At 42.6% G+C, this 23,311-nt stretch overlaps 1 protein-coding gene across 5 annotated transcripts in view; it reads right to left on the minus strand.

Annotated features, from left to right (window-relative positions):
* COA1 (cytochrome c oxidase assembly factor 1) overlaps positions 1 to 23,311 on the minus strand; it is a 147,151-nt gene that overhangs the window by 76,915 nt on the left and 46,925 nt on the right. For 2 of the 5 annotated variants that reach the window (XM_073550036.1, XM_073550035.1), the window contains exon 3: positions 1,593 to 1,662. The exons of the other annotated variants lie outside the window; for them this stretch is intronic. The gene's annotated coding sequence lies outside the window, so the exon portion shown is untranslated. The remainder of the gene's footprint in view (positions 1 to 1,592; positions 1,663 to 23,311) is intronic. 5 annotated transcript variants of the gene reach the window in all.

Genomic DNA, 23,311 nt, shown 5'->3' on the forward strand with positions numbered 1-23,311 from the left:
AAGAACTGTCTGAGGACTTGAGAAACCAAATTGTGAGGAAGCATGAGCAATCTCAAGGCTACAAGTCCATCTCCAAAGATCTGAATGTTCCTGTGTCTACCGTGCGCAGTGTCATCAAGAAGTTTAAAGCCCATGGCACTGTGGCTAACCTCCCTAGATGTGGACGGAAAAGAAAAATTGACGAGAGATTTCAACGCAAGATTGTGCGGATGTTGAATAAAGAACCTCGACTAACATCCAAACAAGTTCAAGCTACCCTGCAGTCCGAGGGTATGACAGTGTCAACCCGTACTATCCGTCGGCGTCTCAATGAAAAAGGACTGTATGGTAGGAGACCCAGGAAGACCCCACTTCTTACCCCGAGACATAAAAAAGCCAGGCTGGAGTTTGCCAAAACTTACCCGAAAAAGACTAAAACGTTTTGGAAGAATGTTCTCTGGTCAGATGAGACAAAAGTAGAGCGATTTGGGCAAAGGCATCAACATAGAGATTACAGGAGAAAAAAAGAGGCATTCAAAGAAAAAAACACGGTCCCTACAGTCAAACATGGCGGAGGTTCCCTGATGTTTTGGGGTTACTTTGCTGCCTCTGGCACTGGACTGCTTGACCGTGTGCATGGCATAATGAAGTCTGAAGACTACCAACAAATTTTGCAGCATAATGTAGGTCCCAGTGTGAGAAAGCTGGGTCTCCCTCAGAGGTCATGGGTCTTCCAGCAGGACAATGACCCAAAACACACTTCAAAAAGCACTAGAAAATGGTTTGAGAGAAAGCACTGGAGACTTCTAAGGTGGCCAGCAATGAGTCCAGACCTGAATCCCATAGAACACCTGTGGAGAGATCTAAAAATGGCAGTTTGGAGAAGGCACCCTTCTAATATCAGGGACCTGGAGTAGTTTGCCAAAGAAGAATGGTCTAAAATTCCAGCAGAGCATTGTAAGAAACTCATTGATGGTTACCGGAAGCGGTTGGTCGCAGCTATTTTGGCTAAAGGTTGTGCAACCAAGTATTAGGCTGAGGGTGCCAATACTTTTGTCTGGCCCATTTTTGGAGTTTTGTGTGAAATGATCAATGTTTTGCTTTTTGCTTCATTCTCTTTTGTGTTTTTTCATTTAAGACAAATTAAATGAAGATAATAATACCAAAGAATTTGTGTTTGCAATCATTTTCAGGAAGAAACTGAGTATTATCTGACAAAATTGCAGGGGTGTCAATACTTTTGGCCACAACTGTAAATGCACATTAACATCCCATTCTGAAGGCAAAATGATGGGTTTCTAGTAGAAGCCCTCCGAACAGCTTCCTGCTCATAGCTGCGGTCTGCAGGCTTCAGCTATTCTCTATATTATTGCCATCTCAAACAGAACGTAAACCACAGCAGTCTCCGATTCTGAACACAAGCTATCGAGCACTTATACAAGAATGTAGCTGCACAAACATACAGACTATTTCATATTGGGCATAAAATATTCGCGTCATGGAAACCAGAGGTGAGTCACAAGAGACCACTTCCCCTGCCTAGATGAAGATAGCTTCCATCTCAATGTGACTCACAGCAGATTTATGTGCTGATAATGGAGCGTATCACTTACCCTGACAATCTTTCTGATTTCCTTCTAAAAATAGTCAGAATTAGATCGCCACACGCAAATCCCAATTATCCTGTAGGCACAAGAAACAAGAGATATAAGATGGAACACTGTGTGACATACAAGTGTTCATATCATCCTAGTGCTACAGTTATATACCGTACACCAGATTTTTCCATCTACTACATGTTAAGCTCTATAGGAATATTAGATGGGCACTTATAACTATGTGTATTGTATGTGCAGTGTTGTAGTGGGGTAGGCCAGACTGGGGGTGGTCCCTCATTTACTGCGCACAGACGTCACAGACACAAGATGGAGGCAGATTTCGGGTACAACAGGTCCAAGTTTATTTTAGTCGTCCGTCTGACGACTCCAGCAATACACCGCACTTCTTCCACAGCCTTCCGTTTCCAGGCCCGGGTACATACACCGTACTTTTTAGCTTAGTGACGTTCCTACCAGCTCGGTCACTGTGGCCGCCTTAGGCCTGTTCACTAACAGCAATTTACTGGTCAGAGGTCGTCGTCAATTTGGTATATCTCCCCCAGGGCCTCGTCTGTTCTGCGTTTTTTCGTGTCGGGGCCAATCCCCTGACTTCCTTTCTCCTCAGTCCCCTAGTTGAGCTCTCCACGCACCACACACTTCATCACAGACTCCTCTCCTCTTGAGCTCCTCCCGGGACTGGAACTTTCTGGAACCCTACTGTCCTATTTATAACTTTCCCGATTCCCTGTAACTCCGCCCCCCATGACCAACGGTTTCTAAAGCCCTAAGCTGCTGTCAAGTCCTGAACTCATGCTCTTCCCTGCCGTCTTGTGGTCAACCCAAGGTATTGCACTCAATCTACACTTTTCCCAGCTGTTTCCTTTGGTCATAACTAACATCTGTCTAAAGTGCACAAACCATCCTTCCTTCTTGCTGACAAGTCTGTCCATCAGGTCACCTCCCCCACAGTGTCATGATTCTATTGTTGGGTGTCCCAGGACTAGGGGTTCCTTCCCTGTCCCTAACGCTGGGGTGCCGTAGCGCGCCAACTTCCCTTGATTACCTCTGATGGTGAAGATGCCAGGGCACACAAACCTTGCCTTGGCTCCTGAATCCACCCTCAGTCTGTACCCTCCCCCCACCCAGGGAAGAGGGGCGTAGTAGTGCATCGTAATACACCAACCAGACTAACAAGGTATTCTGAACAGTGGTAACGAAAAATACCAAACATAAACATTATACCCACACAAATAACAGAGGAAAGCACCGGGGAGTGGAGGATGAGGTTAAACCAAAGTAGGAGAAGAAAGGGAATTATCACATACTCAAAACCTAGCAACAGTCACAGATAAATCCACCAACCGCCTACTCTAATAACCACCAACAACAACCTCCAGCCATGCAGCATAAGTTAGGTCTGACAATGAGTGCTAGCTAGGGCCTAGTTTATACAGGAGATGGAAGTTGCAGAGCAGATTAACCCCTGCACTGCTAAGAGAAATTTACAACGTGTAATATGAAGGTGAAGTGCTTCTAATCAGTGCAGGAGTAGGACAAATCAGATGCTGCGGTCTTCGGGCTCCTCACTGTCACGATAAACCTGTGACATGCAGCTTTCATTGCGCAATACATCTTGAACATCTTATGCTCTTAGAGGGGTTATACAGAAAAGAGAGCTGGTAAAGGGATAAAGGGTGGCTACAGCACGCACTGAACATTGCTATGAGTGACAAGCAAAGTATGCACCAATAACTGCATAAATCGAAGAGGCTACAATGCTAGTTGCTTGTTAAAGGGGTATTGTCATGTTGAAAGTCATCGCCTATTCATGGAAAAAGAGATAACTTCCTGATTGTGGAAGATCCAACCGCTGGGACCACCAGTGATCCAGTGAAGTGGAGTTCTGAAGAGTCCCTTGTGTATGGGCGATGATGTGCTCTGTCGTTCTATTCATTCATAATGGGATCACCAAAGATATCACCACAATACACTCCCATAAAAAATAAATGCATGATGGACCAATGCTATATTCATGCAGGGCTCATTACAGCCCAGGTTCTTGGGATTGGTGGAGGTCTAAAAGGGCAGGAGGTTATCCCCTATTCCCTCGATAGACGAAACTTCAGAATACCCTTTTGAGTGCCTTTTACACAGGACAATTATCGCCCAAACGATCGTGTCTGATCAATGCCAGTGTAAAGAAGTTCACTAAGGCTGTGTGCCCACGTGGCAGTTTTTGATGCGCTTCCGCAGCGTTTTTGGACGCGCAGAATTGCATCAAGTCCGCAGTGAAGTGCACCACCAGTGTTAATCTATGCGAAATTAAGAATTGGTGTGCACATACTGCAGAAAAATACGCACGGATTTGCAGCGTTTTAGTTTCTGCAGCATGTCAATTCTTTTTGCGGATCTGCAGCGTTTCTGCACCCATTGACTTCCACTGAATCAGGCAAATCCGCAGCAAAATCACAGGTTTAAAAAGATCTGCGGTTATGAAGCGGAGTTGTGTGCGAGAAATGCTGCAGATCGGGAGGAGGAAGAGTGTGTGGGTGGAGCTATGTGTCTGCGGTGAATATGTGCGTGTCTGTGTGCGGGTGTCTGTGTGCATGTGTGAGTGTGCGCGGGTGTCTGCGGGGCTGTGTGTGTGGGTGTCTGCGGGGCTGTGTGCGTGTGGGTGTCTGCGGGGCTGTGTGTGTGCGGGGGTCTGCGGTGCTGTGTGTGTGTGTGCAGGTCTGTGTGTGTGTGCAGGCATCATCCGATGGGACTACTAGTCCCATCCGGCTATGCCTGCTACAGTGACTGCTAGCTGATGATGGGACAATAGTAGTCCCATCATCTGGCTACTGGGTTCAAGTTTAAAAAAAACCAAAACAAAACACATACACACAGACATTTCTGGTTTTTATACACACACAGTCTATTTCTGTGTTTTCACATGGCCTAGACTCATGCACATGTGCTGCTGTGTTCTTTTTTATCCATATTATGCAGTTTTCACAGCTTGCACACGTTCACATTAGGAGGTGCTGATCGTTATTTTTTTTGCTTATTTAATTACTCGATGCTGGCGGCCTCCAGTCTGATCTTGCACCCCTCCCATTGTTCTTGCAGGTGCCATAATCATCTCTACCTGCCCATAAATTGTAGGCTTAGCCCGGTAGTGACATGTTTGTCCAAAATTGTAGGCTGGTGGTCCAGAAGTGGCTTATACTGTAGAGCAGGGACCCATCAGAGGGAGGTCACCTTGCTGTGGTTCATGAACATACATCAATTGGCCAATTTGTACACTAAGAACCTTCATTTTCATCTATTACTGTAAGTTAAAAAAAAATTTTTGAAAAAAATTTATTTGAAAAATATTTAGAGAAGTATAATCTAAATGGAATGTTTTTAATGTTTTTCTGTGTTTTCACATGGCCTAGATTCATGCACATGTGCTGCTGTGTCCTTTTTTGTCTATATTATGCAGTTTTCACAGCTTGCACATGTTCACATTAGGATCTAGCTATCTGTGTGTGTAAACATTATTCTTCAATAGAGTATGTAAAAGAGGTTGGAAAAGGAAATTACATCACAACTCTTTTTTTTGTTTAATAATATATCTTACAAAAACGCATACAAATGCGCATAAAAAAACACATGAAAATCTGCATCAAAAACGCGCACATTTTTACCTGCTTTTTCTGCCAAGAGATGCAGAATCTGTGCAGAAAATTCCACAGGCAAATCCGCAACGTGTGCACATACCCTAAACGACCATTAATCTCATCTTTCAACCTGAACTACAAATCATAGTTGTTTGGCAGCATATGCAGCAGTGTAAACAGGGCAAGCTATAATGTAAAGGGGTTAAAACGAATGATCTTTCATTTACATTGTCCTTACCCCACGTCCCCTGCTTACACGGGTGGATGCACTGCCTGAATAGAATAATTTTTAGTTCTACATAAAAATGCAAGATCCTCCCTAACAGTGTGTGGTAGTGGTGAAATAAACCATTTTATGTCGGTAATAGGCCTACAAACTATAGATTTAGAGGAAGGGGTATATTATCAGTACATCCAGAAAATTCCCTGGGCCCCAGAAACCCGACTTAGGACTTTCAGGAACTATCCTTAAGAAAGTGTACATGTACATTACTGCAACTAGATATTAAAGGGAACCTGTCACCTCATTTTTTGCCTATAAGCTGCGGCCACTGCCATTAAGGGCTTATTTACAGCAGGGGTCCCCAACCACCGGGACGTTGCAGTGCCCTTGCCGGTCCGCGGATACAAGGGGAGCCGGCGGCGCAGCAGCTGATACTCACCGGTCCACCGGTCCCTGTCGGCGGCTTCATCCAGCGCTGAGCGGTCAAGTGTACCGCTCATGTAAGGTCATGAATATGGACGCCACTCATCTCCCATAGGCGTGGCGTCCATATTCATAGACCTTAATGAGCGGTAGCACGTGACCGCTCCGCACAGGAGCTGAAGCGCCGCGAGATGCAGGGAGGGAAGTTCAGCGATGTGAGGGTAAGTATGATGGGGGAGGATGGGGGAGCCGAGCGGAGCCATATATACAAGGGAGGAAGAGTGGGAGCAGAGCCATATATACAAGGGAGGGAGAGTGGGAGCGGAGCCATATATACAAGGGAGGGAGAGTGGCAGTGGTGCCATATATAAAAGGGAGGGAGAGTGGCAGCGGAGCCATATATACAAGGGAGGGAGAGTGGCAGCGGAGCCAAATATACAAGGGAGGGAGAGTGGGAGCGGAGCCATATATACAAGGGAGGGAGAGTGGCAGCGGAGCCATATATACAAGGGAGGGAGAGTGGGAGCGGAGCCATATATACAGGGGAGGGAGAGTGGAAGCGGAGCCATATATACAAGGGAGGGAGAGTGGGAGCGGAGCCATATATACAAGGGAGGGAGAGTGGAAGCGGAGCCATATATACAAGGGAGGGAGAGTGGGAGCGGAGCCATATATACAAGGGAGGGAGAGTGGGAGCGGAGCCATATATACAAGGGAGGGAGAGTGGGAGCGGAGCCATATACAAGGGAGGGAGAGTGGGAGCAGAGCCATATATACAAGGGAGGGAGAGTGGAAGCAGAGCCATATATACAAGGGAGGGAGAGTGGGAGCAGAGCCATATATACAAGGGAGGGAGAGTGGGAGCAGAGCCATATATACAAGGGAGGATGGGAGCAGAGCCAAATATACAGGGGAGGGAGAGTGGGAGCGGAGCCATGCATACAAGGGAGGGAGAGTGGGAGCGGAGCCATATATACAGGGAAGGGAGAGTGGAAGCGGAGCCATATATACAGGGGAGGGAGATTGGGAGCGGAGCCATATATACAGGGGAGGGAGAGTGGGAGCGGAGCCATATATACAGGGGAGGGAGAGTGGGAGCGGAGCCATGCATACAAGGGAGGGAGAGTGGGAGCGGAGCCACATATACAAGGGAGGGAGAGTGGGAGCGGAGCCACATATGCAAGGGAGGGAGAGTGGGAACGGAGCCACATATACAAGGGAGGGAGAGTGGGAACGGAGCCACATATACAAGGGAGGGAGAGTGGGAACGGAGCCATATATACAAGGGAGGGAGAGTGGGAACGGAGCCATATATACAAGAGAGGGAGAGTGTGAACGGAGCCATATATACAAGGGAGGGAGAGTGGGAACGGAGCCATATATACAAGGGAGGGAGAGTGGGAACGGAGCCATATATACAAGGGAGGGAGAGTGGGAACGGAGCCATATATACAAGGGAGGGAGAGTGGGAACGGAGCCATATATACAAGGGAGGGAGAGTGGGAACGGAGCCATATATACAAGGGAGGGAGAGTGGGAACGGAGCCATATATACAAGGGAGGGAGAGTGGGAACGGAGCCATATATACAAGGGAGGGAGAGTGGGAACGGAGCCATATATACAAGGGAGGGAGAGTGGGAACGGAGCCATGTATGCAAGGATGGGACAGGGGAGCCATGCATACAGGATGGGAGAGTGGGAGCGGAGCCATGTATGCAAGGATGGGAGGATGGGAGCAGAGCCATGTATACAAGGATGGGACAGGGTAGCCATACATACTACAGGGGGAGCCACACAGAGCTGGACAGGACGGGGGAAACCACACATACATTTTCTGATGATTAGAAAATAATCAGCATGTACAGTACTCCAGTACAATTTTTCTTAAGTGCTCAATGCTCCATTTCCTTGTAGGTTCCAATCATCATTAGCAGTGACGGTCATCAGTAGAAGTAGCCCGGTGCTCCCACTGAAACAGAGAAACAAGCCAGGTGCTCCCACTCATTCAAAACCTATAGTGAGTTGAGTCACATTATAAATGTTATAATTAAATGATAAGTATGCACTGCTAAACTACAACCGCATCCATAGCCCCGCCCCCTTATGACCAAAGCCCCGCCCCTGTCACACCTCCATCCCCGCCCTGCCAGGCCATGGAAGAATGGTCTTGCTTGAAGCCGGTCCCTGGTGAAAAAAAGGTTGGGGACCACTGATCTACAGCATTCTATAATGCTGTAGATAAGCCCCCGATGTAACTTGAAAGATAAGATTACACTAACCCAGGGGTGGTCCGGGTCCGATGGGTGTCACATGTCTGGATCTGGCGCCTCCCATCTTCTAGCGATGACGTCCCCCTGCTTGCTTCGTGTCTCGCTACTGTGCAGGCTTACTTCTCTGCCCTGTTGAGGGCAGAGTAATGCAGTGCGCAGGCGCCGGGAAAGGTCAGAGAGGTCCGGCGCCTGCGCACTGCAGCACTGTACTCTGCCCTCAACAGGGCAAATCAGTACGCCTGCACAGGAGCCATGACAAAAGCAGGGAAGAGAACGTCATTGCATGAAGATGGGAGGCGCCGGACCCGTGACATTCATCGGACCGGACCGCCCCCCCCCCAAGTGAGTATAATCCTAACTTGTTTTTCTTATCTTTCAGTTTACATTGGGGGCTTTCTGTAATAATGTAGATATGCCCCTAATGGCGATGGCCGCGGCATATATGTGAAAAATGAGGTGACAGGTTCCCTTTAAATAAGACACTTATAATATATACCCTTATAGTCTAGATAGTCAAGCCTATTGTACCTTAAAGGCAACACATGTCAAAAGCATGAAGTACAAGGCACCATATTTTAATAAGTGTCAAAAATGAAATACTCAATATGGTAATTGTATAGGGGTAACCTAAGATCACAAAAATCCAGACAAGAATGTTCACCATTCAATTTCAATGTCTACCACATGACGGCAGCGTCCAACTACAAAAACACATTTGTGTGTGGTCAAAGAAACTATATAGTATATAAAGTAAAGCCCAAGTATATAAGGCACTGATGGACTCAACAAAGGTACGAGGGCCAAAAGGAACCCTTCTAGAGTTACTGCAATACTACAATCAAAGGGACAAAAGGTAGAACAGCAGGGAGACTGGGTTCCATCACATAAAACCATCCGAAATTGCCCAAAAAAGTGTCTTAAAGGGGTTGCTCTGCCTAAAATCACAAGGCTGCAGTCCCTCACGCTGTGAGAATTTGCCAGTGTCCGCGGTGGTCACATGACCATAAGGATGCGATATGCATACTCGCAGCTAAAACCGGACCACACTGTTTCCAGCCTTGAGCAACACACTTCTACTGAGTGTTGCCGGTAATCAGTCTAGTCAGATTCTGGCTGGGAGTACATATATTGTGTCACAGGATTGCTGTCCGCCGCGCTGACACTGGCGAATCCTCACAGCATGCAGTACATGCGCTTGGAGGATTAACAAGTCTGCAGTCACATGGAGTGACTGCAGACTTTTCGTCATTTTAGACCGGACAACCCTTTAAGACCTCCATACACATTAGACTAATGTCAACTGAACCCACTGACATTGATGGGTCTGACCAACAGATAGTCAAGGAAGAGATCGGTCGGGCATGTGGATTATTGGCCTGCCGATTGTATTGTTCTCCCTGAGATAAGCTGCTGGCCAATGTGTCAGTCATAGAGAACACCGTAGTCATCACCTAAGCGGCCGCTCCTGTGATTGTCAGGCCGACAGCCATCTCTCCCCAATCAGCTGGAGCATCATTGGGCCGACAGTCATCTAATAATATATATTTGGTGGTCTTGAGGATAATTTTCTAACCCCAAAAGGTGGCGTTTGGGGGATTCTGACATTGCCATGAGCCAAACTGAGTAGGCCAAGAGAATCTCTGCGATTCTGGTAGAACGGTGACTCAGACAATGGACACAAACTAAGTTTTGCAGTTTTTAGACTTTGTACGTTAATGAGTCTGACAGGCTGGTTTAGAAATCACTAATCGGGAATACGTACAGAAAAGAATTTTACAAAGCAGACATGGGATCAGCAGCCGTAATGAGGATTAGGAAGTATAATATATTTCTGCGCTTTAGTCAATTGACTTTGCATTTTCTGTTTCCAGACCTAAGCCTTGTAATTCTGTCTGGCTGGATCAGGGAAATCTCCAGGCATGATTTCCCAAGCATAAAAGTGAATGCGCCCAAATACTTTTACGGAAAAGACTTTAGATGATAAATGCACACTTAATTTAGTCCCAAAAGTGTGCAAAGCAGGCATTACCCTGAACAATAAGCCCAAGGTGTATGGCTGTGTAGGTGACTACAAGCCTCGGGCTTTGCCTTCCGCACAATGCTGCTTGGAATCCATTCTCCACTTATTGAGACTAAATGGAGTGTGCAGAAGGCTTTGTGCGGCAGGTCTCTGTGCCGCGGGGGTTACCCAGCACCTGCTATTCTTTTCGGTTCTTGCAGATGATCAATTACATCAAAAGGAGAACATCAACAAGCAAACATGTAGCCTATTTGCTTCTACCCATGAAGGCGCGACATTATAGGTCTGTCCTTCATTGTATAGTAGTCATGTCAAAGTCACGCATGTCAATGCAACGAGGGCTCGGGAAATCTGGAATGGACAATTTTTCGCGCATAAGTGGGATAAAAAAACAATATTTTCTGCTGCTCTTCTGAGGGTTCTGTTTTTTGCTTTTATTTAAATCTGCCACACAATTCCAGAGATAATCGCCTTTTTAATTAGAACTGATTCTTACAGTCTTTTCCAAAGGGGGTGGTGGGCGCACTGGATTCTCTGGGGGCTTGTCCTTAGGCTGCGCTGCGTTATTATCTGTGAGTGGAGTGTAAAACTTAGCACAGAACAAAAAAGCCATGGGACTGAGTCATCATTTGTAGGGATCTTTGTCTCGTGGTATTCACTGATGTTTTTAGTGCCAAATTCAGCAACGTAACACATGAGGTTCATGAATTTGGCACAGAGAAAAAAATGGCCTTTCTAATTGGCTTTTTTGCAACTTCTTAGTGTAAAAAGTTGCACGTTTTGCAACATGTCGCCAAAAAATTGCTGACTAGTTTAGTAACCCTCCAGGATAAGACTAGAGTACATTGGCGGCAAATAGTGCAAAAGCGGCAAACGATAAATCAGGCGAAAACGCTCGGAAACCCTAAACTCAGTCCACAGTTGCAAACTAAGAAAATAAAGAGGCAAGCACAAATCAAATAGAACTGAAAAAGGAAAAAGGCAAATGAAAAGGTGACTCTGGTGAAAACAAAGAAAAACACAAAATACAAAAAAGTGACAAAAAAAAAACGAGCGCAAATGCAGTAATGCCTCGGACCCCATATCCCCGAAACAATATGGGAGATTTAAAAAAACACATAAGAAACAGAATACTCAGGGGATGAGAGGGGTTAAAATAAAGGAAAAAGCTGCCCACTTCTGACCTGATGACAGCTTCTCTTTAAATGCTCTCACCAGTGGGTTTCCATATTGTCGATACATTTTAAGGAAAATTTGAGGGTCTATCACCACCATACAGGATAGGTTATCCATATTAAAGGGGTTGTCCCATCTGGGACATTAACAGGATATGTCACAAATGTTCGATGAATGCAGGTCCAATAATATGGGGAAATTCGAGAAAAGACGTGGTGTCACTGGTTTAACCTGTCTTTGCAATTTTAAGTTTAAGGATTATAGATGGAGACAAGATGTTCTTTTACACATCTGATGTCATCATTATGTTGTGGAGAGATCAGATTGACTGCACTTACACATTTTTGAATTTAGAAACCACATTTTTCTTCGTCTGATCGGACCTGCTTATAACATGTTGAGAATTGTAATTGCTTTCCATCAAGCTCCATTGTGGTGTATCTGGATGGTAACATGTACAAGTTCATGTGTCCTTAGTAATTACTGTGCTCTGCACCTTTCCCATTGTGTAATCGGGAACAGCAGAGACTTTACACCTCATTAATTAAGACTAACAGTAAAAACTAGCTTTGTTGCCCATAGCAACTAACCAAAGCTTAACTATCATTTCTTTCCAGCTTATGAAATTAAAGCTGCCCTCTTGTGGTTGCTATGAGTAACATTACACAAGGCCTGATTTTGGAGAATGTCTAGTGATAGGTTTTCGTTTTATTTCTTTGCACTTTCAGGATTCTATGTTGTACCATCTGAGATCTCGTCTTGTGATAAAGGTCTGCAGTCACTCTATGTGACTGCAGACTTCTGAATCCTTACAGCGTGCACCAGACACTGTAAGGATTCTTCAGTGTTGCTGCCGTCAGCAGGCGGTCATGTTTACCACCAGTATGCGATTTGCATACATGCTGACTAGACATACTCTGTCTCACTCAATAAAAATGTACTGAGCGAGGCCATGCATGTCTAGTAGGAATGTGGCCGGAAGCATGTATGTCACATAACTGCAGCCACATGACAAGCCACTCTCGCCAGAGATACTGAAGAATCCTGACAGCGTCTGGTACGTGCACTTTAAGGATTCAGAAGTCTGCACTTACCAAGACTAGAAAACCCTTTAATAGATCACTGAAAGTTTGAAGGATTAAAAAAGAAACCTATCAATAAGACATACAGTTAGGAAAAATGAATTTCCATAGATTTATATATCAGGACATAGTAAAAAAAATGTTCTTTTAAACTAGGTATCTACAACCTCAAATGAACAACACATGATAAATAATGACATGGACTAGTTTATTTAACAGAAACTTGGCTTATATGCAGAAGCAGTAGGTGAAAAATGAAGTACACCCTTAAGGCCCCGTCTCACAAAGCGAGATCGCTGATGCGTCACCGATTTTGTGACGCAACAGCGATCTCACTATATGTGACACATAGCAGCAACCGGCTCCGCTGCTGGATATCGCTGATCGTGCTCGAATGTCCTGGGCCATTTTTTCATCGTCGGCATCCCGCTGGCCAGCATGCATCGCTGTGTTTGACGCAGACGAGCGACCTCGTTGGCGACGCAGAGCTCAGAGACGCAGGCTGGAATCGTTCAGAATAGCTGTTGTGTGACAATGCACCAGCCATCCTTACCAGGTCGTATCGTTGTCGGGATCGCTGGTGCGTCGTTGAAGAGATCTGCCTGTTTGGCAGCTTACTAGCGACCATTTAGCGACACACCAGGGATCCCTACCAGGTCGTATCGTTGTCGGGATCACTGGTGCGTCGTTGAAGAGATCTGCCTGTTTGGCAGCTTACTAGCGACACACCAGGGATCCCTACCAGGTCGTATCATTGTCGGGATCGCTGGTGCGTCACTATGTGAAACGGGACCCTTACTAATTCCATAGACATTATGAGGGTAAACAGCCACCAGGGACTGATAATCAAATGCCCTTAATTGTTTGTCAATAATCATGAACACCTTTATAAAAACATACATTTGGGAAGTTTGCTGGACTGGATCATTCAAGTGTGTTAAAAACAAGGCCAAGGAGGAATTACATCAGCAATGATTTTAGAAAAGCGATTGTTGCTGCTCATCAATCTGGGAAAGATTATAAGGTCATTTCCAACAGTCAGAAAGATTATTATGTTTAGAATTGTCAATCTTTACAGGCATGGACATCCCAGGAAACTCACCCAGGCTTAGACAGTGTAATATTCAGAGAAATTGTAAAAAACCCAAGAGCTAAGGTTCAGACACTAAAGGCCAGTAAGAATGTTAAATGTTCAAATTCATGACTGTCCAATTTGAATAAACAAGTAAGGCTGTTTGCAAGGTGTGCCATGAGAAAACCTATTCTTTCTAAAAGGAACATGGCAGCATAGATGCATTTGAAGAAACCACAAATCTTTTGGAACAATGTTCTAAGGCAGGTTTCACACTTGCGTTTTATCGCGCAGCGCATTGTGCGCTATCGGTCACATGCGCATTTGTCCCCTATCTTTAAAATGGCGTGCGCAGTGTCTAGCGATTGCACGCAGGCCTCAGCGTCTGTGCGCTGCGCATTTTCCATGTCTGCGATTAGACGCACCAAACGCTACCTGTTGCATTTTTTGGTTCGCCCAACGTCGTTAAAAATGCGCATGCACACGTCAGTGTTAAATATTAATAATCCGTTAATTTCTTATAAGACTCAGTTCTGTACATTGCTTTAGCTTACACGACATAGGCTATTTTTAAGCTTGGCTCATGGTAGAAAGACAGCTCCATATATGTAGAGACCACGTGCTTTAGGAGACGTATATAATTCATGGCTAACTGTAGAGGTCGCTCTTCTTCCCTCACCATCATGAGAGACAGACACGAAGATGTCATCTGTTCTGGGCCATGACATGACATAACAGCTGGTATGTTACTTTACTACGAAGAAGCCGAACTGAGAGACAGACGCCATTTGCCATGTGAGATCTCGGATAGAAGAAGAATACATGTTGCTTTGCTATGAACAATGGACAATCTCTCTTTCACTTATTTTTATTCACCTGTTTTTCTGTAATAACCTTTCTTTGATGGAAGAATCCAAATAAACCACTATATTTTTATCCGGTAACTAGTCCTGAGTATTTTACAGGATATGCATTATTTTACATTGGAGAGCCAGCCAGATCTGCATTTTTGTACTTTTTTGCGAATTTCCCTCCACTTGCCCAAAAGGGGGATTGGACTTTGCTAACATCAAATCATATGTGCAAGTTATCGGGAATTCCACTACTTACAAGAATCACACAGAACCTAGAAGTAAGAATTGCCAGATAGATTGAGAAGTACTACAAGTGCCAAAGTGCCAGACGTGCTGAAACCAAGACAAGAGCCCAGCGTTGTCTATCAAAGGAACAAGCTGAGAAATTTCAAGGTAAGAGAAATGGATGTAATTAATTCTTATGCTAAGCAGAGTAGATTGAAATTTAAGTCTGTAGACAATTCTAATTCAGAAGTTTTATGGTTGAGTTTATATGCCGAGTGTGAACTCGAGAATCAGAGGTTAGATTCTAAGTTTTTCAATAGAGAAAGAGAGAGATTAAAAAATATTCTACAGATGGTAGATATATTTCATAGATCTGTGTCAGAGAAATCTAAAAATGATTGTGTAGAGGATAGTGATATTCCCGAGATTTACTGTAATGTGGAGAAACAGTTACAAGTAGCAGCAGCCATGGAAGGTGACCTTGCAGACGTGGAACAAGATGGAGAAGTAGGAGGAGACTTCAGAACTGACGTAGAGGACGTACAAGGGAAAGACGTACCACTAAAAATAGACGACTCACAGGCCCAAATCCGAAGTAACGTAAGGAAGAATTTGATAAAAATATGCGAAATAATACCTGCATATGACAACAAAATGCATGTTTGTAGAAACTCTGAGGTTTTTGAAAGTTGTGTTGACAAATTTGATTTATCGAACGAGGAGAAGAATCAGTTGTTCAAAATGTGGATCCCTGTAACCTTTTCCAGGAGGTTATCTTTAAAGTTATCTGGTGAAACACATGAGAATTTAACTGATAAAGACAGATTAAAAATTCTCATTTTTTGTTCATCAAATGAAAATCATCCAGATATTGATATTCTTCAAAAATTAAGGATTGGTCGGAAGGAATGTATTTTTACGTTCATGTCCATATATGAACGTTTGTATAGAATGCTGAGTGAGAATGTCAAAACACCGTCCCTCATAAGGAGTTTTGTAAGCAAATTTTGGTTTTTAAATCCTGCATCTCATGTTATTGCGTCACAAAAAGATTCTTTGTTTGAATGTGCGCAATCCCTTGATTTTGCCAGAAAACACGAGAATCGTGAAAGGAAAGTAAATTGTGCTAATTTTGTGAAGACAGTCAGAGTAAAATCTTATCAGAAGCCTGCATTAGCAAAACCTTCTAAAATGAGTTTTCCTCAAAATCAACAAATATATGAAGAACAAAGGAAATCACATGTTTGTTACAAGCCCTATGGAATGATGCAAAAGATCACCGAAAAGACACAAATTGAGTTAAGAAAAATGATGAGTTCTGATCTTCTTCCTGTAACAAAGATGGCCGAATTTGACAGACAGAAACAGGTGGTGAGTGACATCATGGCCTGTAAACTGAATACTCTGCTCCAAGAATCTATCAGCTTTAAAATGGCAAGAACCTTTCAGGATATTTTTTGCAGAGAAATAAGTATGGGTGTAGGAATTGGCTAGGAAAAAAGTAATATATATTGTGTAACAGTGTTATACAATTAGTGAGTTATATGTAATTATTTTATAGAGTATAATCCTGTAGTTTTATAGTTTGTGGATATATACATATTCATACAGTATATGCAGAGTGTTTGTAGAAGTAGAAATAGTAGAACTGTATTTTTTAATGAAAATTAAAATCTACATCAGTAATAATATTTAGAATTATGAATATGATATTAACCTTATTTTTTATGTTTCCTTAGAATTTTCATTTCAAAGCAGGACTTAATCGGGAAAAATTCTCTTACAAGGATTTATGTCTTTATTTACACAGGAAGTTGCAATAATTGCATGATTTTATATATCTAACCCTTAAAAGGAAATAACTAATTGCATTTTTAAATGTGTTCTGGGTGTATGCCTTTTCCGCATGGCTTGAATGACTACCACAGCATATGGAATTTGTACCTTGTTCTAATAATACAAGTATACCAGTATACTATGTCCCTGTTCCTTAGGGAAAGAATTTTAAAGGGGGTCTCAACTTTTGCAAAGCAATGGAATTTTTTTTTCCAGGCCTAAATGTCAAGTATAGCTATACATATACATATATTTATGTCATGTGTATTTGGGGAATATTCAAAGAAATATTAAGAGACTAAATTGAAATAGTTTACAATGCATTGATAATTAGGATAATTTGGGTTAAAATACGTGTATTCATCACACCTTCGTATGTGAGGTTTTTGGTTTAAACTTAATATGTGACACAGTCTGAGTGACAGTGACTGAGTGTATGAGCAGCTGCTGAGTGAGTAATGTGATACGTTTGTATGAGGCCTCAGGATCCTGAATGCATGAGAGAAAGGAAAAAAACCCCAAAAGCTTTTATCTTTAGGAGGAATATGCAGATCAGTTAGATTATTAGAATATTAGGATATATAATGAAATATTATCTATACAACATATATTTCTATATTTCTATAGTAATTATTATTTCTTGATTTAGTTAATAGAGGATAAGTGCAAAGTGCAATCGCACATCAAAATGGTTTATGCAAATTAATTTTTCCAAAGGATAATTTTATGATATTCAAATTAATTTTAATGGTTACACATCTTCAGACAAATAATGGTATAAGCAAGTATAATATTTACACAATTTACACAATTTATAAATTAATTATTTTTAATTTTGGTTTTGATAAATGAATTATTTCATGAAACAATATTTTTTGGTATTAAGGGGGAAAATATGTTTTTTATCCTGACTACATCATCACATTTGATTAATACCTCTTCTTCACACATTTTAATAGGAAAAAATATTAATAAGGTACAATGGTATAAGTATTGGGTATAATAACAAGTATTATAAAGAGTCATTTCTTTACACTAAGAGGAATTACATGCAAAGTTGCATAATTTGAATATTTTGATAACACAAGTTTATGACAATTATGAAATAATCCAGATCATGGAAATATTAAGGGTATATGTCACTGAAGACATAACTACTCTGCATCAACATAAAGGCCTTATTCTTATTTTTATTTTTATTCTTATTTTTCATTATTTTTAATTCTTTCACCAATATTTAGTAAAGTAATATCCACTGAGAATATTGCTTCATTAAATATAGCAATTATATGGTTCTATTACTAAGGAAATGTTTCACTTCTGAGTTATATGCAACAATTCTTTTATTCATTCATTCGCTCACTCATATATTCTTATTTTGGTTCATGGCTTTACATTCCTACATATTATTAGTATAATAAATATATTCCTTATTAATAAAGATGATAACACTGGTTACATAAAACACAGTGACACCTATGGGTTGAAAAAGGTAATTACACCTATGACATAAAAAAATGTTCTATCACATGAAAAATACGGATAATAATGTATTATCACTTATTATTGGTTTATTATTTCAAATATTGAAATCCATATACAGTACAAATTCTGATAATAATTATATGGATATTACTGATTGCTATGGTACGCTTTGATATTATAGGATAGGATAATTACCAGATTTGGTATAGGATAGGGAATGAAGACTTCAAGCAAGATACTGAAATTACGTTAATAAAGACTTTTCATATTAAAATTGATTCTTATCAGTTGCAAGAAGAAGAATGCCGCGATCCAGAAGTCCCAGAAGGTAACAAAGCTATGATTACTGAGTAATATACTGTGTTAATTACAAATGCAGTATCCACCACTGACAGTCACGAGTGCAGTATTCACCACTGACAGTCACAAGTGCAGTATCCACCACTGACAGTCACGATTAAAGTGTCTAACCTGACAACCAGAGGACGATGCTCCTATGATGCTGAGATGAACTGTGTTATCACGTTCTTATCAAGTTCCAGAGGTTTTCAATCACCTGAAAAGCTTCAATGTAAAGCTGGTGAACAATGAAGGTAATTAACCCTGACATATGTCCTGTGCATTAGGACAAGGACTGGTTATGGTGCTATGTTTAGCAAGGAAGAGTCATTTTAACCCTTGCTTTGCTGACCAAAGACGTCACACCTGTTCAAAGACCAGTGCCGATGGAGGATTCCAGAATATCCAAGGCGAGCCAATGTAAGCCCAGGTTTTTAAAGGTGACTACACAGATATTAAAGCTGCATAGACTTTGTTTTCGTATTAACATTTGAATTTATGGACTTTGATTTGATACACAACACAATTTCTACAACATCTATATGCTATAGAAAAACTGTGGTTTTAAAAGAATCAAGAAGAAGATAGAAGACATCAAAATGAAGACCAGATGACATCAGATGATGATGACTGGACCTGAGATGCTTCAATTTAGACTTAGGGAAGTATAATTAAACATACTTTATATGAATATTGTTCACGGCTTACCATAACATGAATTCACATCAATTATGTCATTGAGTACTTATAACGGTAATCTGATATTATTATTGTTATTGATATTAAATTATTTTGTCAAAGAAGAAGAAAAGAAGAAAGAAGATCTTGTTATATTTTGAGGGTTCCAATTAATGTCTGTGTCCCTCAAAAGGGGGAATTGTTAAATATTAATAATCCGTTAATTTCTTATAAGACTCAGTTCTGTACATTGCTTTAACTTACACGACATAGGCTATTTTTAAGCTTGGCTCATGGTAGAAAGACAGCTCCATATATGTAGAGACCACGTGCTTTAGGAGACGTATATAATTCATGGCTAACTGTAGAGGTCGCTCTTCTTCCCTCACCATCATGAGAGACAGACACGAAGATGTCATCTGTTCTGGGCCATGACATGACATAACAGCTGGTATGTTACTTTACTACGAAGAAGCCGAACTGAGAGACAGACGCCATTTGCCATGTGAGATCTCGGAGAGAAGAAGAATACATGTTGCTTTGCTATGAACAATGGACAATCTCTCTTTCACTTATTTTTATTCACCTGTTTTTCTGTAATAACCTTTCTTTGATGGAAGAATCCAAATAAACCACTATATTTTTATCTGGTAACTAGTCCTGAGTATTTTACAGGATATGCATTATTTTATGCATTATTATTATTATTTTTAGGATGTGCTAAAAATAGTATTACAGTCTATTTGCGAGCTGACGTGCGCTGTATAGTGCGCATGTCAGGGCTTTGCGAGCGCGTGCGATTTCAGAGTAAACAATGTCTAGACACTGTGTAAATCCAGCCCCTCAACAAGAAACATTGTTTTGGAGCATGGGAGATAAATAGTTCAATAGTGTACGCATTGTGTATTGTCATGCTGTCTCTTTTTTATGGTTCACTCTTGATCCTGATGCTACATGTGTGTTTACTGCAAGAGATCTCCTTGCAGTAAACACACTAGTGTCCTCAGGTTCAATAGTGAATGCATTTTTATTTGAATTATTGGGGCGTCTGCATTTATGACAACTTGGTAATACAGATGTTACCATCATTGTGTTGTACAAACTAAATTTTTCTGTTTTCCATTGTTTCAACAGTGAATAAAGTTCGCACACGTTGGCGCTCGATGAAGGACCGTTTCAACACTGATGTTTGTGCTGAGGGAGAGGTTCGCAGTGGCTCTTCTGCAAGGACAAGAACCAAGTACCGCTATCATCGCGCTTTGGAATTCTTATGACCAGTACTTGCCACCAGAGCGTATTTTTTTTTTTTTGGATTAACCCTAATTTATATTCCACAGCTGATCCATCTTGTTAATGCTGGATACTAATGTTTACCTTTTCCCTCCACAGCACCTGGAGCAGCACCCTGCAACCTGTCCCGTGAGCGGTTCTTCATCGATCGACCTCAGACCCGTCTCAGCCATCCGAAAGCCAGGAAGCAAGTTGCAGGTCAGCAACACAGACAGCTGGTGGCCAGGAAGCTGGTCAATCAGGTGTTCCCCTGTCCCAGGTCTCTGCCACTGGTTATGTGGCCACTACCCTCCAGCGGAAGAGGGCTTTGGACAAGCCTGTCTTGCCCGAGTTCATGTACTTGAGCGAGGCCTTTCATGCCAGTCTCAAGACGCTGTACGAAAGAGTGGAAAGTGGATTTTCTCTAATGGAACGTGGTTTTAACTACATGGAACACCTCTTCCACTCTTCCGGACAGCGCCTTGACCGGCTGAAGGCCGACCTCAATAGACCAGCCCACCATTTCTTTAGTAAAATTGAACGGGGCATGGCGGATCACCTTAGTCCTGAGCAACAGCTGGCTGTGTTACATGCCTGCAACACTGCTTACCTGCAGGCTATGCAGCAGAATCAGTACGTGCAGCAGTCAGTGTTTTCATTCCCACCTGTGCCACCACTGACTCGCTTCACCACAGTACCGACTTCTGCTGCATATCACTGCACAGCCACCTGCATTCCTAGCCAAGCCGGGCACCACTACACCACACCAATGTCGAGTGCTGCTGGACACTCCACCCCCGCCGCCACCACCTGTCTGGAGCACCAGTACTGCCACCGTTACCACATCTTGGCGCACCTCCAGCGCTAAATTTCGTTTGGCCACCACCTCTTCACCTGTTCGAACAGAAAGAACATCATCTCCGGATCGGAGCACAGCCACTTCTCCAATGTATGAGAGCACCACCACAACTCCGCACCATACAAGGAGCACCCCGACCACCACATCTCCTCATAGGAGCACCGCCACCACTACTCTGCAGAGGATCACCGCCAACACTTCGCCTCCTCATCGCACCGCCACAACTCCACATCAGAGTAGCACCGCTACCACTTCACCTGATTGGAGCACCGCCCACACGTCTCCCACCAGAAGCACCAGGCATAATTCACCTTCCATGAGCACCGACACCACCATTTCACCTTCAAGGAGCACCGCCAGCGCCACCACCAAGCACCCTAGGGGAGACCCTCATTCTGTTTTTTTTTTTTTTTTCAAATCGTCCACGGACCAGCAGCTCTAGGCGGTCAAGCCATGTAAGGCGGTCACACGGTGGTAGTCGGTCCAGGCAGGTGACTCCTGCCCAAAAGAAGAAGAAACAAATGACTTTGTTTCTCAATCCCCCTCTCCTTCCAATGTTTCACAACCTTCCTCCTTTATCATGCCTGACCTCCCTTCCCCCAGTAATTTAGTAGCACCTTCACCTAGAACCCCTTCCTCAGTTTCCAGCCGTTCCTCCTCTCTCCACACCCCCAAAGTATCCAACACTTCGCCCAAACGTCCTTCAAAGTGAAAAGAATTTAAATAAATAAATAAATATTGAATATTTTGTGTTCAAATAATGTTTGGTTAATGTGTCTTTCACCGCCTACACACACTGCGCCGTACACTTTTCTTTTCTGTGAACACACAGCTCCAGAAATGACATATGTTTCTTGTGTCAATCTTGGAGATATGTATTTGCAAACAAGAAAAATCAATATGACGTGCATTTTTTACATGCCCTCAGTGTCTTTGCTGTGTTAAGACGTTACAGAGGATGGTGTTGATTGCAAGGACTATCTATTGTTACCTTGATTAGTATCCTTATCAGTTAATCTACTATGGTGTTTTTTAAAATCATTTAACTGTTTGGAATACAATCCAAGGTTATTATAGATAGACCTTGTAAATAACCTCATTCTCTATTTAATGTGTGTTTACAATCTGAGGAGATGATGTAGAAAATACACGTCATATGGTAATGAACCTGGCGTTGTATCATATTTTGAAGAAAAAACAATACAGGTATAAACACAGGCTTTTTATTAACATACACAAAAAAAAATTTGTTTACACCATTTGCTCTTGCCAGGCCACCCGTCCTACATCAGAGGTGAAGTAAGCCGCAAATTGGTCCCTCATTTGCCCTACGTCAACGGATGACCGTAGAGGGTGCTGATTAAATTCAGGCAAGGGGTTAGGAGAGGAGTCATCTAGTTCAAAACTAGGGCGCTCTCTATCCATCACAAAATTGTGTAGAACAACACAGGCCTTCACCACCTCATCCACAGTTTCTAGTTTACGATTAATGGCTGTGGAGAGAATTCGCCATCTGGATACTAGTATACCAAAGGCACACTCTACAGTTCTTCTGGCCCTAGTCAACCTGTAATTAAAAATTCTTTTAGTGTGGCCCAAATCCCGGCTGGAGTAGGGCTTGAGCAGGTGTTGGCACATCTGGAATGCCTCATCCCCAACCATTACAAAGGGCTGTGATGGACCTTCGGTGTTGGGAAGACGCCCCGGCAATGGGAAATTGAACTGGTTGCCATACAACTTCCGTCACACGTCTGAGTTCTTAAAAGCCTGGGAGTCATTACCATGCCCAAATGCACCAATGTCCACTGCAACAAACTTACAGTCTGCATCAGAAATGGCCATTAGTACTGCAGAGAAGTACTTTTTATAGTTGTAGTACTCTGATCCAGTTCTCTAGGGTTTTATAATCCTGATGTGTTTACCATCCACCGCACCCAAACAATTAGGGAAATTGCAGACTGTCCAGAATCTTTCTGCATTTTCAAGCCACTTTTCCACGGTGGGCAGGGGCATAAATTCTGGACAGAGAACGTCCCACAAAGCCCGGTAGGAGTCTGCAACTATTCCAGACAAGGTGGATTTTCCAAGACGGAACTGGAAGTGCAGAGAAGAGAGGGTCTCTCCAGTAGCCAGGAATCTGGGACACAAAGAAACAACAAGGATTTATATTTGTGTATAGGGATTTTTAACACATCAAAAAAACAAAAAAAAGGGGCACACCAATAAATAAATATGCCTCCTTTTGTTTAAAAAATGGCCTCAAAACAATGCAGCA

The sequence above is a fragment of the Dendrobates tinctorius genome, unplaced genomic scaffold, assembly GCF_039654945.1.
Source record: "Dendrobates tinctorius isolate UK_male_01 unplaced genomic scaffold, ASM3965494v1 ptg000162l, whole genome shotgun sequence".
NCBI classification, from domain to species: Eukaryota; Metazoa; Chordata; class Amphibia; order Anura; family Dendrobatidae; genus Dendrobates; species Dendrobates tinctorius.